Raw genomic sequence first — 16,347 nt, forward strand, 5'->3', positions numbered from 1 at the left:
AACGACATCAAGCCACTGACAAAGAACAAATTAAAATATACCAAGAAAGAAAAGCTTGTAGTTAGTTCAAGGATCGCTGGCCTTTAAGAGTGTTTTCCAGTCCAGTCTGTTGGGGCACCACGCCCTGTCCCCAATGTCCACCCTCATCTTCTTAGATCTTTTTATCTATTGTTCTGTTGGATTCTTTAACAAGATTTCTCTGTCCTTTTAGTTATTAAAACTCATTAACATGGAAGCTTCAGACTGATTTCAAATCTCTTTCTGCCGTCCACAGCACACTAAAATGGTCTTCAACAGATGGAAGGGAGGGGATGTGGTATGGTGTACTCTCTTTCTTTACCCTTCTCTGTTTTATGCATGGTCCTTGGTCATTGCCATCTTAGTCACTTAGTGATGTCATTACATACATATAACAAATACCAAATTGAAAAACCAAACTCACTGCTTTAGAGTCAATTTTGACTCAGGTCAACCCTACAGAGCTGTCCTTGGGGGTTTCTGAAGCGGTAAATCTTTATGGGCGTAGAAAGCCACATCTTTCTCTTGGAGATCAGCGGGTGGTTTTGAACTGCTAACCTTGTTAACAGACCAATACGTAACTCGTTATGCTACTAGGACTCCGTAACTCAACAACTAGACTTTAAAGTACAGACATTTATTTTCTCACAGTTCTTGAGACTTAAGGCTAAATTCAGGATGTGGCTCTAGGTGGAAGTTCTTCTTGGTCAACAGCCCCAGAAGTTCCTGGAAGTTCCTTAGTATTTCTTGGTGTTCTATCTTCCCTATGTGTGTTATTCTACAGCTATTCTGCTGTTATCATAACTCAGAAGCGATTAGGTTTAGCATCCACTCTATTCTGCTTCAAATTCATTAACATAAGAAAATTCATATTTCCAAACAGGGTCATATTCATAGGCACAGGGTTAGTCTGCCACGTTTTTGTGGCGATGATTCAATTCATAACACAATGAGGAGAAGGGAAGGGAAAAAAAGGGTAAAAATTCACTTCCCTTCTTCATTTCCATGGTAAATTGCTCTCTCTCTTTCTCTCTCTCTCTCTCTCACTTGCTTGTAGGAGCTACTCTCTCCATCTGCATGTTTCCACATCATCATCTAGTTCCAAGGACTTGGGAAAATGGAGCGCACTGCAGATTCCACTACTCAAGAACTCAATCCCAAGAGAGTCCCATAGGCATTCTTGGTTCTTTCCAGGATTCAGTTACACATTCCAGTTGACCCTCAGCAGGGAGTCTCAATTATTGTGTTTGGTGTCCTGTTTAAGACGCCTTTAGAAAAATTATTATGGATTGAATAGTATCCAGCAAAACACGTGTTAGAATCCTACCCAAATACCAGTGGGTATAATGTCATGTAATATAATTAATTTCCATAATGAATTCTAATGTAATATAATCAACTGATCAGTTGAGGTGATACCAGTGTAGGGCGGCCTAAATATAACCACACTGCATTAAATGAGGAGCAGCAAAGGCACAGAGACACACAGAGGGGAGGACAGATGACGTGAGCGTTGTCTACCAGGAATGCCAAAGAACCAAGGAATACTCAGGGCTACGTTCAGGAAGCAGTCAACACAGGACAATCCTAATTTGGACACTTTGCTTCCAGAAATATGAGAAAATAAATTTCTATTTGTTAAAACCACCTACTTGTGGTAAATCGCAGCAGTCCTAGGAAACTAAGATACTTCCCTTGATTATGCAGTCATTTCCCCCAGTTGGCTTCTAGCACTGTAGCGCTCAAGCTTTCGTGTGCATCCAAATCACCTGGGGTCCTTGTCAAAACACAGCTTGCGGCAGCCTCCCTCCTAGACTTTAAGAATCAGTATGTTTGAAGTGAGGTAGACAGTTTGCGTTACCTACAAATTTCCAGGTGATGCTGACAGTTGGCACGAATCACACTTTAAGGCTCACTGATTTAGGAGTTTTGCTTTACCTTTCAGATATATATTTACGTATAATACCACTGAAAATTTGAGATAAGGATAAGTTTGCATTTATTTCATATGAAAATTCAAGCCTTTAATGCTTCTGACCTAGAACCAATTACAAGGATCTACATATAACCTCCTTCCTGGGGGACGGACAACAGAAAAGTGAATGAAGGGAGACGTTGGACAGTGTAAGATATGACAAAATAATAATAACTTATAAATTAGCAAGGGTTCGTGAGGGAGGGGGAGCTGGGAGGGAGTGGAAAAAATGAGGAGCTGACACCAAGGGCTCAAGTAGAAAAGAAAGTTTTGAGAATGATGATGGCAAAAAATGTACAAATGTGCTTGACACAATGGATACATATATGGATTGTGATAAGAGTTGTATGAGCCCCTAATAAAATGATTTTTTTAAAAGTTATACGAGCGCCCAATAAGATGATTTTTTAAAAATGAGCTGATACCAAGGGCTCAAGTGGAAAGAAAATGTTTTGAAAATGATGATGGCAACATATATACAAATGTGCTTGACATAATGGATGTATGTATGGATTGTGATAAGAGTTGTATGAGCCCCCAATAAAATGATTAAAAAAAAAATAAGCTGATACCAAGGGCTCAAGTGGAAAGAAAATGTTTTGAATATAATGATGGCAGCATATGTACAAATGTGCTAACACAATGGAAGTATGTATGGATTGTGATAAGAACTGTATGAGCCCTCACTAAAATGATTTTATAAAGAAAAAGAAAAGAAAATTCAAGGCAGATTTGTTGAAAAGACTCTTCTCGCCACTCTTTTGAAAAGCAAGCGTCTAAGTCTGTGAACCCGTGTGACGAGACCCTGTGTGAAATTACTCTTCCATCTGCAGTCTTTGTAACTCCCAACAAATAGCCTGGTAGGAGCATGAAATAAGGTGTAGAGGACTCGGACTCAGGGATTGGTCAGTTTTGCCATTTGAGAAGCAGGAAGAGGATTCCCAGGACCAACAAGAAGAGCCACCAGTAGAATGTGTGAGAGATACTGCCTAAAGTGGCATAGCAGCAGAGGCCACAGCACTGAGCCAGGACAGAGGAATGCACCAACCCCATGAGACAGAGTGCTGTGCTTTGTATCCCATGGAGAAATAAAGACATTCATGCCTTCAGGTAGAGGGCTGGCTTGCAGTGCAGGGAGCCTAAAGTATCTTTGTCACACTTGGCAGAGAAGAGTAGAGGCCACGACACTGCATGACTGAGAGGTCAAGTACCAAAGAAACGTGCCTGGCCAGCGTGGCTGGGAAGAGGCATTGCTGCACATCAAAGGATTGGGTCTTTATAATGTGTTCTGGTACAGGCTGTAGTAAACCTATTAACGTCCCTAATAGACACCCGTACATTTTAGTATTGTCTATGGGTTTTGTGTGGTTATTGCTAAGGATTATTGGATCGAGCAGAAAAGTAGGGTGTTGTGGGAAGGTGTGGGTGTCAGGATAGAATACAGGAATTTGAAAGGTAGGGGCCTGCCTGATCTCTGTCTTAATTTTGGGTGGATGTTGAGTTAGATTCTCTTCTTTTGTGCAGCCCGAGGCTTCTACACCATTTCTTCCATCTGTTTCTGGGCTTTCTACTCCACTCCATGGAGCTCTGCCTGTCTTTGGGCCAGTACCACCGGTCTTTATTACGGTCCCGTCATCTTAGTATATGTAGAGCAACTTCCTATGACTGTCCTTCATGGTGTCCCTGGCTGGTCTCAAACTAACAAACTTTCCATTAGTAGTCAAGTGCTGCCCCGTGAATCCAATTCATAGTATAGCCTTACACTTATTTAGAGAGTCTTTGATTTCTTTCAATAAAGCTTCAACATTTTCTGTGAAACAGTCATACATGCCTATTTTTAGAATGGTTCCCAGATGTTTGATGTTTTGGAATGTTCAGCTTCAGGCCTGTTTGGGTCATCTGTGTATCTCTCAACGGGCCTCAGATGAGCAGGCATGTTCCCTGCCGCGCAGGGCTCTGAGAGCCCACACCTGAGTGTCTGCCACTGCCCACTGTACTTCATCAAATGCTCATTCGTAGGCACCATTTTTTCAGGCAGTCCACTCGAACATCTTAGGCTTCATCCAAACTCATTGATCATATGTGGTTTTAAATGCACGGAGCCCGGATCGTGTAGCGGTTCAGCACTGGGCTGCATCGTTGGCAGTTTGAACCCCCCAGCAGTTCCGAGGGAGAAAAACTAGGCTCTTTACTCTTATAAAACAGTCACAGTCTTAGAAACCCACAGGGGGTTGCTCTGAGCAAATGTTGATTTGCTGGTAGTGATTTTGGTTTTGAATGGTTTTCAATACAGAGCAGATATCTTGGAAAAGGTTCAGAATTAAAGCATAGACAACAATTTTCCAGGATGAAGAATACGGCTGTCCGCTTCTGTTAAGATTGCAGCTTGGGAAATCCAACGGGGTGGTTGTACTCTGTCCCCTAGGGTTGCTAGTAGTAAGTCCCACTCTATAGCATGGGTTTGGGGTTGACAAGAATATAGGAATATATCAGTAGGTGGCGCTGTTTCTTAATAGATAAAGCTCTACCTTGGTGCAGTAGAATGGAGAAGACAAATTTCCCTGGTAAATGGAAATTAAGAATAAGATAAATAAAACTTTAAAAAGTTCTGTAAAATCCCTTGTGATGTGCTTCTCGGGTGAGCTTAATTAAAGGCAATGAAGGAGCTGGTGCTGCTTTATCCCCTCTTACTTTTAGCAAGCTGTTGCTCTCATTGTGTCTTTTTTCAGACAGTGCTAATTTCAGTGACAGCATATTGTACAGTTGGCACGGCCAGAATAAAATCACCCAAACGGGAGTCCCAGGTGCCTGCCTCTGTGTTTCCCTGTGCTCTGGACAGAAGGTTGTTTGTCATTTCAGAACCATCTGTGTGGGAGACAGTACGTTCAACTAAGCATCAAAAGAATCAAATTGCAAACCTCCCCTCGGTGCCTTTTCAGGACAGAACAGAAGAAGACTGGAGCTCAAATTCGGCCTCTGCTGCCATTAGCCAACTACCTATGCTCTCAGATTCCAGTCTCGTTACCTGAGAAGTGCAGATCATTTCTACATCACAGATTTAGTTTGAAGACTCAGCGAGGGAACACATGTAGACTTTGACACAGGGTGACTCATGTACGACAAATGTAACTGTCTAGTTCTGTGCTGACCTCCTCCTGCCCAAGTCCATTGCTGTGCCCAGCGGGTAGCTTGACTTCTTTCTAAGGAGCGCATCTTCTAGCATGAGGTTGCACAATCTTCTGTTGTGATCTGTAAGCTTTTCATTGGCTTACTGTTAGAAACTGATCCCCAGACCTTTTTTCCCCAGTCTGCCCTAGTCTGGAAGCTCTGCTGAGACCCGTCCACCATTCGTGACCCTGCTGGAATTTAAAAAACGTGTGGCCTATCTTCCAATTTCACAGCAACAGGCTGGCCACTACAATATGACAAATGATAGGACAAATGGACAGGTTTGTAGATTGACAGGTGAAGGTCTTAAACTGACGGGTGAGTAGAGTACTTGGTTGACACAAAAGCGTGGCAACATATTGTTAAGATCATTCCACGTCTTTTGGGAATCTGGAAGTGCCATAGAAAGCGGACCTTGCAGGTTGTAAATGGTGACGGGTGTCAAGGGGAAAAAAACGCCATTGAACCTAACTCAATATATTTCTGTCAGGGTTGAGCTAGGCTACCCAGACACGTGGATTTCAGACATCTTCTTTCTTTGGTTCCCCCACAGTGTTTGCAAAGCACATCAGTGCCGTGGCCTTCGAAATACCGATTTAGTGGCTCCTGGCTGAACCAGGTCTTTACGTGGCTTTCTTGGCAGTGGACAAGGACACCGAAGGGTGCTCTCTTTCCTGGCTTTCAGACTTGTGCTACAGTTGCAGGAGACTCAGTACCATCAAATTGGTGCTGGAATGACAGTGACCCTCCAGGGGCTACCTGTCCCTGGGGTTTCTAAGACGGTAACTGTTTGTAGCAGAAAGCCTGGTCTTTCTCCCGAGTTGCAGGAACGTCTCTGTGAAGTGTCAGAGCTGATCATTCCTTCCTGGGCAGCACAGGTAGGTTAGGGACAGGCATCTCTGACAGTGGGCTCTAACTAGATGGAAGGGCGACCAAATATGAGGGGCATGCTTTCTCTCAGCTGCGTTTCGTGAGAGAGCAATAGAGCTCTGGGAGCAATTCATGGATCATGAAATACGGTTTCTCTGTCCCTTTCACTATTTTTGTTTCTGCCCGCGTTTTTTTTTTTTTTCCATTTGGTTTGTTTGTTTTTTAACATTTTATTAGGGGCTCATACAACTGTTATCCCAATCCATACACACATCAATTGTGTAAAGCGCATTTGTACATCGTTTCTCAAAACATTTTCTCTCCATTTAAACCCCCGTCATTAGGTCCTCATTTTTCCCCTCCCTCCCCGCTCCCCCCTCCCGCATGAGCCCTTGATAGTTTACAAATGGGTATTTTGTCATATCTTGCCCTGTCCGACTTCTCCCTTCATCCACTTTTCGGTTGTCCGTCCCCCAGGGAGGAGGCCACACACAGTTCCATGCAATTGGTTCCCTCTTTCCTACCCACTCTCCCTCCACCCTCCCTGTTTTGCCACTCACACCACTGGTCCTATAGGGCTCATCCATCCTGGATTCCCTGTATTTTCAGTTCCTATCTGTACCAGTGTACCTCCTCTGGTCTAGCCAGTCTTGCAAGATAGAATTCGAGTCATGGTAGTGGGAGCGGGGAGGAAACCTTTAGGAACTAGAGGAAGGTTGTATTTCTCATCATTGTTACATCGCACCCTGACTGGCTCATCTCCTCCCCGAGACCCCTCTGCAAGGGGATCTCCAGTGTCTGCCCGCGTTTTTATGTCTATCTGTCCATCTAAAATATTTCTGTCTGTCTCAGTGTGCTTCTTTGTTTTGTTTTTCGATCTGCTTCAGTCTGTGTGCCTCTCTGCTCTGTACCTGACTGTCTGCAGGTTTCTTGTCTATTTCTATGTTTTACTCTCTCTTGATTCCTCTGCTCTGGGGGAATCTGATTCAAACACTCCAGGGTCACCCTGTGCGGCCATGTTTTCTGGGTCATAGAGGTCATAGATTTGCAGACCAAGGATACGATGTGTCTTATGAGCCTCTTGCCTCATTCTCACCTTATAAGCAGCCACTTCTAGGTACATGTTCTTCCTGACCTTTTCCTACGTCATGACCGTGCACGAGAACGCTGAATTTGTGACTCCCTTCCTCTCAGTTCTGAGGAAAACAGGATTGCAGAGCTAGAGTAAATATGGTTGATTTCTATAGTTGAGAAAATTAAAACCAGTTTTCATTCTCAAAGGAATCCTGGTACTGTAATGGGTGATGAGTTGGGCTGTTGGTGTTTGGCTCCCATACCCACAGGGCAGCTCTACCCTGTCCTATAGGGCTGTTGTGAGTCAGCATTTACTCTATGGAAGTGAATACATTAAAAAAAAAACCCAACTTCCATTGACAATAATATTCAGCTACAAGAATTTTGAATTTTGAATACCCACATATAATCTGGTTTCTCCTCTTCTTGCTATCTTGAGACGAAATGCACTTCCTGATACATAGAAAGAAGAGGCCTGCAGGCATTTATTTATGCCCTGTTTGGCTGGGTGAAATCATGACATGTTTGTGGATCTATTATCCCCCAAGCAGGTGCCCCTGGGTGGTCTAAATGATCAATATACTTGGCTGCTAACTGAACAGTTAGAGATTTGAGGCCATCCAGAGATAATTCAGAAGAAAGGCCTAGTGATTTACTTTTGAAAACTAGTCATTGACTATACTATGGAGCACAGTTCCATTGACATTTTGAGGGTAGAATCGACTTGACTACAATTTTCTTGATTCTTTTTTATTTGGGTTATTTCCTGTTCTCTCCTCGTTTGAGTTTTGACTCACATCTCCACAGTTAAATCCTTTATCAATCAGAACCTACATGCATAGCTGTTCTCAATACAGACTGTCTCCTGGAAGTAGCTAACAGTGGGAAAATGCGAGTTCTTCAGGAAATAGTTTAGGAAATTTAGGTTGAGCATGGCACCATGGTGATGTAGTGGGTTATGCGATAGGCTACTAACCACAAGCAGTTCAAGGGTAGCAGACACTCTCTAGAAGAAAGAAGACGCTTTCTAGTCCTGTGAAGATTTATAGTTGCTGAAACTTACAAGGGCAATTCTTTTCCTTCTTATAGACTCCCTATGAGTCAGAATGATTCAATGGCAGAGAGTTTGATTTTGGAAGTAGAACTTAAAATATTAAAAAAACAATCGCACAAAATAGTTTCTTTTCAATTGGAAAAAGGGAAAAGACAGGTCTACAAATATAAAGATATAATACCCTGAGATAAATATTATGTAATTATACAATTTTTAAAGCTTCTTTTTGAGAAATCATTGTGCAAACTTGTTGCAATTTAAATGAAACATTGACATACAGTACACTGAAATATTTTCAGCAGTGTGTGTGTTGAACCACACTTTATCCCCAGGAGAGTGTAGGGCAAAAGCCATCTTGATTACTAAAAATTAGAGAAAACCACACACACATATCTGTTTCCTTATGCCTGGTAGTGGAGGAGGCAGGTTGGGAAGGATAGGATTGAGGCTATATGAGAATACAGAACTGGCTTGGAGAAAGCAGAGAGGATGAGGGTTGGACAAGGGAATGTTCCTCAGGATGTCAGCAGCCTGCTGTTGGCAACTCTGGGCAATGCTTAACCCATTCCAAAAAACATCTGGTCCCTCTTTGTATTTGCTTTCTTGAAGTTATCGAATGCCAAGATATGAGAGTCTCAAAGATGGTCTGAATGTTTCCATCTTTCACCCCTAACCAAGTTCTCCCAGCTCTCGCTAAAGCAGAGACTCCCTTTGTCCTGGATTCCCATCTGGGCTGCACCGATGAGCATCACTGCTGCTTTTGCATTTCCCTGCTGCGCATATACCCACAAAGACTTATCGCTGGGAACAAAGGCCACACAGTATTTTGTGTGGTGTCCTAATAGTGGTCTAGCGGACTTCAATTCATTAGGACCCCATGAATGTCAGAGCAGAGTCTCGCTTTATAGACTTTTCGGTTCACTTTTTTTTATGAAACAAAACAACAAAACAAGACTGTAGTGAAAACATGCATACCAAAACATTTGCCAACTCAACCATTTCTACATATAGAATTCAGCAACACTGATTACATCATGTTGAGCTACCATTATCACTCTTCTTTCCCAAAATATTCCACCACCACTCACATAAATTTGATGCATCTTAAGCAAACACTCCCCCTTTCTCCTTCTCTGTTACCCCTAATAATAATCTTTGATTTCTATATGTTTTCTTAGTTCATGTAAGTGAGACCATGTAACAGTAGCCTAAAGCACCTCTGGATGGACTTGAACTTCCTATCTTTCAGTTAAGAACGGAGTGTGTTAACCATTTGCAGCACTTAGGAACTCCTTCTGGATGGCAATTGTTCACTGGATTCTCTGACTTATTGACTGTAAGACTGAAAATAGGGTCAGGTTATCTTTGCATCCCCATGACCTAACACAAAGCCTAAATCATTAATGTATATTCAGTTAAAAATGTTAATAATTAATAAAATTAATAATTAATGAAGGAATGAAAGATAGAAACATGAGTATACAGCTTTGTTGACTGTTGCAAACAGGAACTTTGTGGCACACATTAACAACAACAACAACAAAACAAACAAACTCGCTGCCATCGAGTCGATCCTGACCCTATAGGACAGGGGAGAACTGGCCCTGTCAACACTACACCCCCAGAACTATTCTTATTTTTTTTTTAACATTTTATTAGGGGATCATACAACTGTTATTCCAATCCATACACACATCAATTGTGTAAAGCGCATTTGTACATCATTTCTCAAAACATTTTCTCTCCACTTAAACCCCCAACACTAGGTCCTCATTTTTCCCCTCCCTCCCCGCTCTCCCCTCCCTCATAAGCCCTTGATAGTTTATAAATGACCAGAACTATTCTTATTTGTATATTGACCATTAACAACTCATGGATAAGCTACTGAATGACTTCTTCACTCTTTTGAAAAAAGCAATGACAGCAACATATTTTATTGTGCCTTTGTTGAAGCTTTACACAGCAAGTTAGATTCGCATTCAACAATTCCTCCATAAAATTGTTCAGCAGTACTGGTTACAGTCTTTAAAATTTGTGACTATTCTCATTGTAGAGGCGTGTCTGACCCTGCCTTGTAGCGATAGCGAAGCCACAGGATGTCAGATAGGGTCCCCTGGTTTGCATCTTCTCATCAAATTTCTTCCATATGAAACTTGCTGTTTATTCATTTGAGCTCGCAATTTGATGTGAGAAAAGGACTAATTGATTTTGCAAACAAGGTCTGGGATCATTTTGAAAAATAGAAAACATCGACAAACGGGAGAATCTTTTGTGTTTGTTTTTCACATTGGCCAAAGAGAATGTGGGAAGATACGGTCTTTGAGGCACTGAGCCCATAAATGTTTTTAATCCCATTTTTAAAAAGCAAATCCCTTTCCATGACACCATTTGGATGAGCAGATGTTGCAGTTATTTATTGCCTAACAAGCCACTACATTATTTAATGGCTTAAAATAACAACAATTATTTGTTTTGCTCCTGAATCTGCAGCCTTAGCAGGGCTTGGCCGAGAGATCAAGCCTCTGTTCTATGTGATGCCATCTGGGGAGGCTCTATTGTGGCTGGAGATTCTCTTTTGACGTCGTTCAGTCACATGGATGGTAAGACTGGGCGCTAAGCCAGACTATGGGCGAGTGCCTTAGATTCCCCCTATGTGAACCCCTGCATGGGTTGTTGGAATTCCTTACAACATGACAGCTGGGTTCCCAGAGCAGTTTCCCGAGACAGAATGGAAGAGGAGGCTACCCGTTGCTAAGATCCGAACAATTGTTGTGACACTTTTTACTGTCATCCACTGGCCAAGGAGTTACATAGTTCAGAGTTTAGGGACTTGGGGGCACCTAGACCCTACCTTGAAACTAGAGGATTGTCAAAGGCTATTGGGGCCACATTTTATCTGGCACAGAAAATGTATACACTCCCTACAAGAAAAATTGCTTCCAAATGAGCACAGAGGTAAAACCTTAAAGTAAATGGACCTTACATCACCAAACATGCTTTTTCGCATATTACATTTTATCTGCAGTTTGTAAATATTACCCCAAAAATCAATAACACTGACAGATTGCCCTAATCTAATTTGTCTTTTCTGATTGTGTGAAGTGTAAGTAGGCATTTGACATCACATTTCCAGACCCCAGAGAGGGATGTTAAACATTTATAGTTCATTTAATCATCTGTCAGAAAAGTACAAAGGCATAATGCCTCATTAATAATTATTAAATCATTGAGTCAGCCAGAAGGAAATGTTCTCCTCTATACTTACATAATGACCAGTAACCACAAAAATATGGGCCATTTGTGAAACACAGCCAGTCCATCAGATGTGGAAATCTGCTTTAGAAAATTAATAAAAGATATTAAAAGACAGGTTTTTAGAAAGGAAGAAAACATGCATCTGGATTACTAAAATGTTCAGTCAGGACAAATAGATGCTCCCTGCCTGCTGAGGGCCAGGTTGAAATTCTGTCAGGTAATTGCTCAGAGTGAAGAGAGGTGAAAGGAAATAATCATATTTGCTTTCAAAGGTTAGATAACTCAGCCCCAAAGGCCCAGCTGTGGGTTTTTATTCATAAATATATTATAATTTTATAGATTGAAGAGATACATATTTTAATTTGGCATGTACCTGCGATGGAAGGTTATATTCTGAAATTTCTGGGCTTTATTTACTATGCTGTTCATGAGGATTTTTTCATTTAATAAGACTTTTAATATCAAGCAATGCCATTTTAGTGATTTGTAATATAAAAATTGAATACAGAGGGAGAGGAAGTGGGGCGGGAGGGGGAACAAATGATGAGCTGATACCAAGGGGTCAAGGAGAAAGCAAATGTTTTGAGAATGATGATGGCAACAAATGTACAAAGGTGCTTGACACAATGGACGCATGGATAGATTGTGATAAGAGTTGTACGAACCCCCAATAAAATGATTTAAAACAAAACAAAATAATTGATTACATTTGTTGCAGAATTCTTACCTCCCTTTTCTCAGTCCCTTTATTCAGCCTAGAGAATTAAAGCGTTAGCATTTAAAAAATTAGCAGGATATACTTTTCTCTAAAACAAGTGATGTGTTATTAAACTCTGTATTTTTCATTTTCAGCACTAACCTCTTTATTTAGGTCAAAGTGAAGTTTCACCATCACATGAGCCGTCAACCAAGGTATTGGTTCTAGCTGATCGATGTAGCATTGTTAAGGGAAGCGCACACTACCCTTAAAGCCCTTACGTTGGTCTGATCTGGATTTCTGTGCCTCCCAGATTTTTTTTCAGTCAAATTTCTGGAGTTTCTCGTGCCTTGTCCTTCACTGTGCCAAGGCTTGTCCTTGGCACAATCATTACAAGATCCACAATGCTTCTGGTGCCCTTCCTTTTAGGTCTCTAACAAGAGTCAGGTACGGCATCGGTTGTGGTTTTGCATGGTTCTTATACGCAATCTTCCCCACAGGTCTGCGATCATGGTCAACTGAAGCACTTGTTCATTGCTTTGTATGGGCAAAACTATCTGAAGGTCTGGTTTATTTTACTCATTCAAACTAAGGCTTGTAGAAGGAAGATCACATTTAAAAGACTTCTTAAAATCTGGTAGGATTCAGTTCAATGTTAATTTGCCTGTACAAACTAATGGCATTGTGCTCCTCTCTTGTCTAGAAACTACTTAAAGTGCTTAAATGAACACATTCAAAATTTCAAAATACCATAAACAGAAGGAGGTGAGAAACGAGACAACGCATGACTGACAGGCGTATAAAGAGCCAGCAATAGCGCCAAACCAAAATTGTAGACCATATAATAGCGTCTGTTATTCTTCTGACAGTCCAGCCTCCAGTGTCTCTTGGATAGGGACATCTGATTGATTTTACAGTGCAACGACGTTTAAAAAACCCTCCCTAAGTCGATGGATGGTTCATGTTGCTACTGTGGCAAGAAGGAGTCCTTCTGAGGCTCTCTCACCAGCATGCTTTCGGATGTGGCAGTGTCGTCCTCTGCCGCTTCTCAGCTATCTCGAGCTGCACTGGGTAGGTTCTGTCTCTCAATGGACACGGAAGGCTTCGTACCCCAGCCCAAGTCAGCTAAATTCTTTCAAGAATCGTCTTTATTTGGATGAAATGATTAAAAAGGAGGGTAACAATGCACCCTCCAAAACAACCTTTTCCTTTTCCCTTTTCTCCTTCTAAATTGAGCTGATCTTAGCTACAAGAAGGCAGCAACCTGTTTAATGTGCTACTTCTAGGTAACTGCTTGAGCTTTGGGTATTTTACATCACCATGTAAGTGTGGAATGAAAGGCCTCCTCAGACTGCGGCTGATGGATACGGTCCACATACCCTGTGAAAACGGATGCGCCCAGAAAGCGCTTACCTGGTTACGTCTCTATTCTACTTTGCTCTGAGGCGAGCCAAAAGAATGTCTGTGTGCCAGGGTGAAGGGCTGAGTTGCATTTACTACCCATGACCATGTTCGCAAATACGATCGCAGGAACCTGAGCATCAAAGAAGGTGAACTGATGAACGATAATTGTCAAGGTGAGTCATTGCCAAAGGAAGAGTCAGTGAGGAAGTAAGATGGCTGATTTCTGCTGATGCCAAGATATGTAAATGGAGCTTCTGGCAAAGCGAACAGCCGCTCTTCCATGTGTGCATGCAGGACTCCTACTTTGGGCACTAGCAGTGTCAGTATAAGGCTAGATCCTGGGTATTCAAAGAAAAAGGAAGGAAATGCACACACGCACACCATATAGGATTTAATTCTATTTTATTTTTAAGATTTTTATTTTCCATAGATAGACCCAAATTCCTGTTGCTGTTCACCAGACTTATTGGACCCAGAATTTGTTTTCTGCTTCTTAGTAGCCATGAACATTAATTAAGAGGGCAGGGAGCCTAGGCTGCCACTCTAGTCTGATAAGGCTTCCATTTTATGCTCTGCGAATGACAGAGGTCCTCGTGTCAAGAAGAACATTGTTCTCATCTCTTGTTTTTAAATGGAATAAAAATCTAATAGTTTAGGATCGCTGCTAGCAATGCAGTTATGAAAGGGTCATTATAACTTCTTCACTGGAGTCATTGTGGGAAGCCACGGTTTCATGCTGACTGATTTTGCGCCCTAATGACTGAGTCTGAAAGGCTGTTTTTCAAATGTCAGTAATGGCAGAAAAAGATCTTTTATCCTTAAGGGCCAGCAGTGAGTGGGCAGGACAAAATGTTCTCGTTAAAATTCCCCTTCTCCTTTGAAAGCAGCTGATGAAAGACATCTCAGCATTCCCGTCGTTTTAGGAGATTTTATGCATGCCTAGCACACAGGAAGACTCAGATCTTCCCAGTGACACATGCAAGTTCACAGGCCAAAGAACATTCAAGCTGGAAGGCAAGGTCGAGCCCAGCCTCCTCATTTTGCAGATGTTCTAGGATGGGGGAATTGCATCGACATAGCTTGAAACTAATGAGAGAGATCTGACGTCACAGCTTCTCTCTCTGCGGTAGATAAAGGCAAGGTAGCTTGATAGAGAGATGAATAGAAAGATAGTAAGCTAGCTGTCACTGAGTTGATTCTGGCTCCTGGTGATCTTGTACACCGTGACCAAAGTGTTGCCCCCTTGTGCATTACCCTCATGATGATTAGCACGCTGCAGAATATCATTATGACGTTGTGCCAATCCATTTCATCGATGGTCTCCTTATCCCATACTGACTTCGTTCACGAAACACAAGGTTCTCTGCTCAATGATCGATTTTGCCTGATGACATGTTCAAAGGAAGGGAGTCAGATAATGTTCGGTTGTGATCTATAGATTGTCATTGGCTAACTTTTCAAAGTAGAGTGTTAGACCTTTCTGTCGGCGCTTCCCTAGTCTGGAAGCCCTGCTGGAGCACCCTGGCTGGTCCTTGAGACACCCTTGGTAGAGCTTCTAGCAGCAAGTATCATAAAAGTCACTGCCGGACAACAAACAGAATATTGGTGGTGGTTTCTAAACAGAGTGACCTGTCAATTAACTCTAGTAAGATGCTGGTTGCCTCATTTCTCCTTGTTGCCCGATTCCACATTTCTTTAGTTCAATAATATGTTAGCAGGAGCCCTGATGGTGCAGTGGGTGAGTGCTTAACTACTAACCCAAAGGTCTGCAGTTTAAATCCAACTGGTTTCAAAATCCTATGGGGGCAGTTTTGTCCTGTTCTATGGAGTCACTATGAGTCAGAATCAACTTGATTCTTGATATATTTTGAGAATGTACCCACGCACAAAAGATTAACTGTGATAAGTCTGATGACCTTGGTCGCCATTGTTTGTAGACATGTGCTAGCTATGATATGTAAAAGGAGATTTGCTGAATTCTTTTGGAAACCTCTATAGTAAGAGGGAAACCATGGAAAACAGAACCCCCCTTTTTATAAGACTTCCTTGTTCTTTAGATGTTATCATGAGAAGCTATGTGTGACAGCCATGTATGACCATGAGATGAGATTGTTACCATCTCACTGAATTGGCAAAGTAGAAAAAGGAAAACAGTTTCCTCTTTGTTGGATTCATTGATCTAGTGGCTTACTACTTCTTCATGTTAGAATTATTCTTTAAGCTAAGTCAGGCACGAGAGTCTTACATTCAAGAATAAAATAGGGACCAGTGCAATTGGAGCGCAGTGACGGAGGAGGAACTTGGTCACAGATGCAATTAGAAGGTAATATGAGGTAACTCAGGTAGGATTTTGTAACATTATAAGGATAATTGGCTTTTATTCTGAGTCAGAAAGCGATTGGAAAGTTGTGTGTAGAAGCATAATGTATTCTGATATTTGCATAATGAATTCACTATGGTTGGCATGTTGAGAATAAACTGTGTGTGTCTGTCAAAAGTCAAACTAGAGAGAGCTCTGTTGATCTAACCCAGGGGACAGATGACAGACAGTACCTTAGACAAGGGTTGGAGTAAAAGTGGTGAGAAGCCATCAGATGGTCTGGATAGATTGTAAATGCAAAGATAAGAAAATTTCTTGAGAGACTATGAGGAGAAAGAGATAGGAATCAAGATGACATCAAGGTTTTTGGCTTGAGTGGCTGGAATGATGAATTTTAGATAGGGCAGTTTGTAGTAGAAGCAGTTTTTTAAAAAAAATCATTTTATTGCGGGCTCGTACAACTCATCACAATCCATCCATCCATCCATCCATCCATCCATCCATCCATCCAT

The sequence above is a fragment of the Echinops telfairi genome, unplaced genomic scaffold (assembly GCF_000313985.2).
Source record: "Echinops telfairi isolate 266 unplaced genomic scaffold, ASM31398v2 ScPeMD7_15;HRSCAF=58, whole genome shotgun sequence".
Classification (NCBI taxonomy): Eukaryota; Metazoa; Chordata; class Mammalia; order Afrosoricida; family Tenrecidae; genus Echinops; species Echinops telfairi.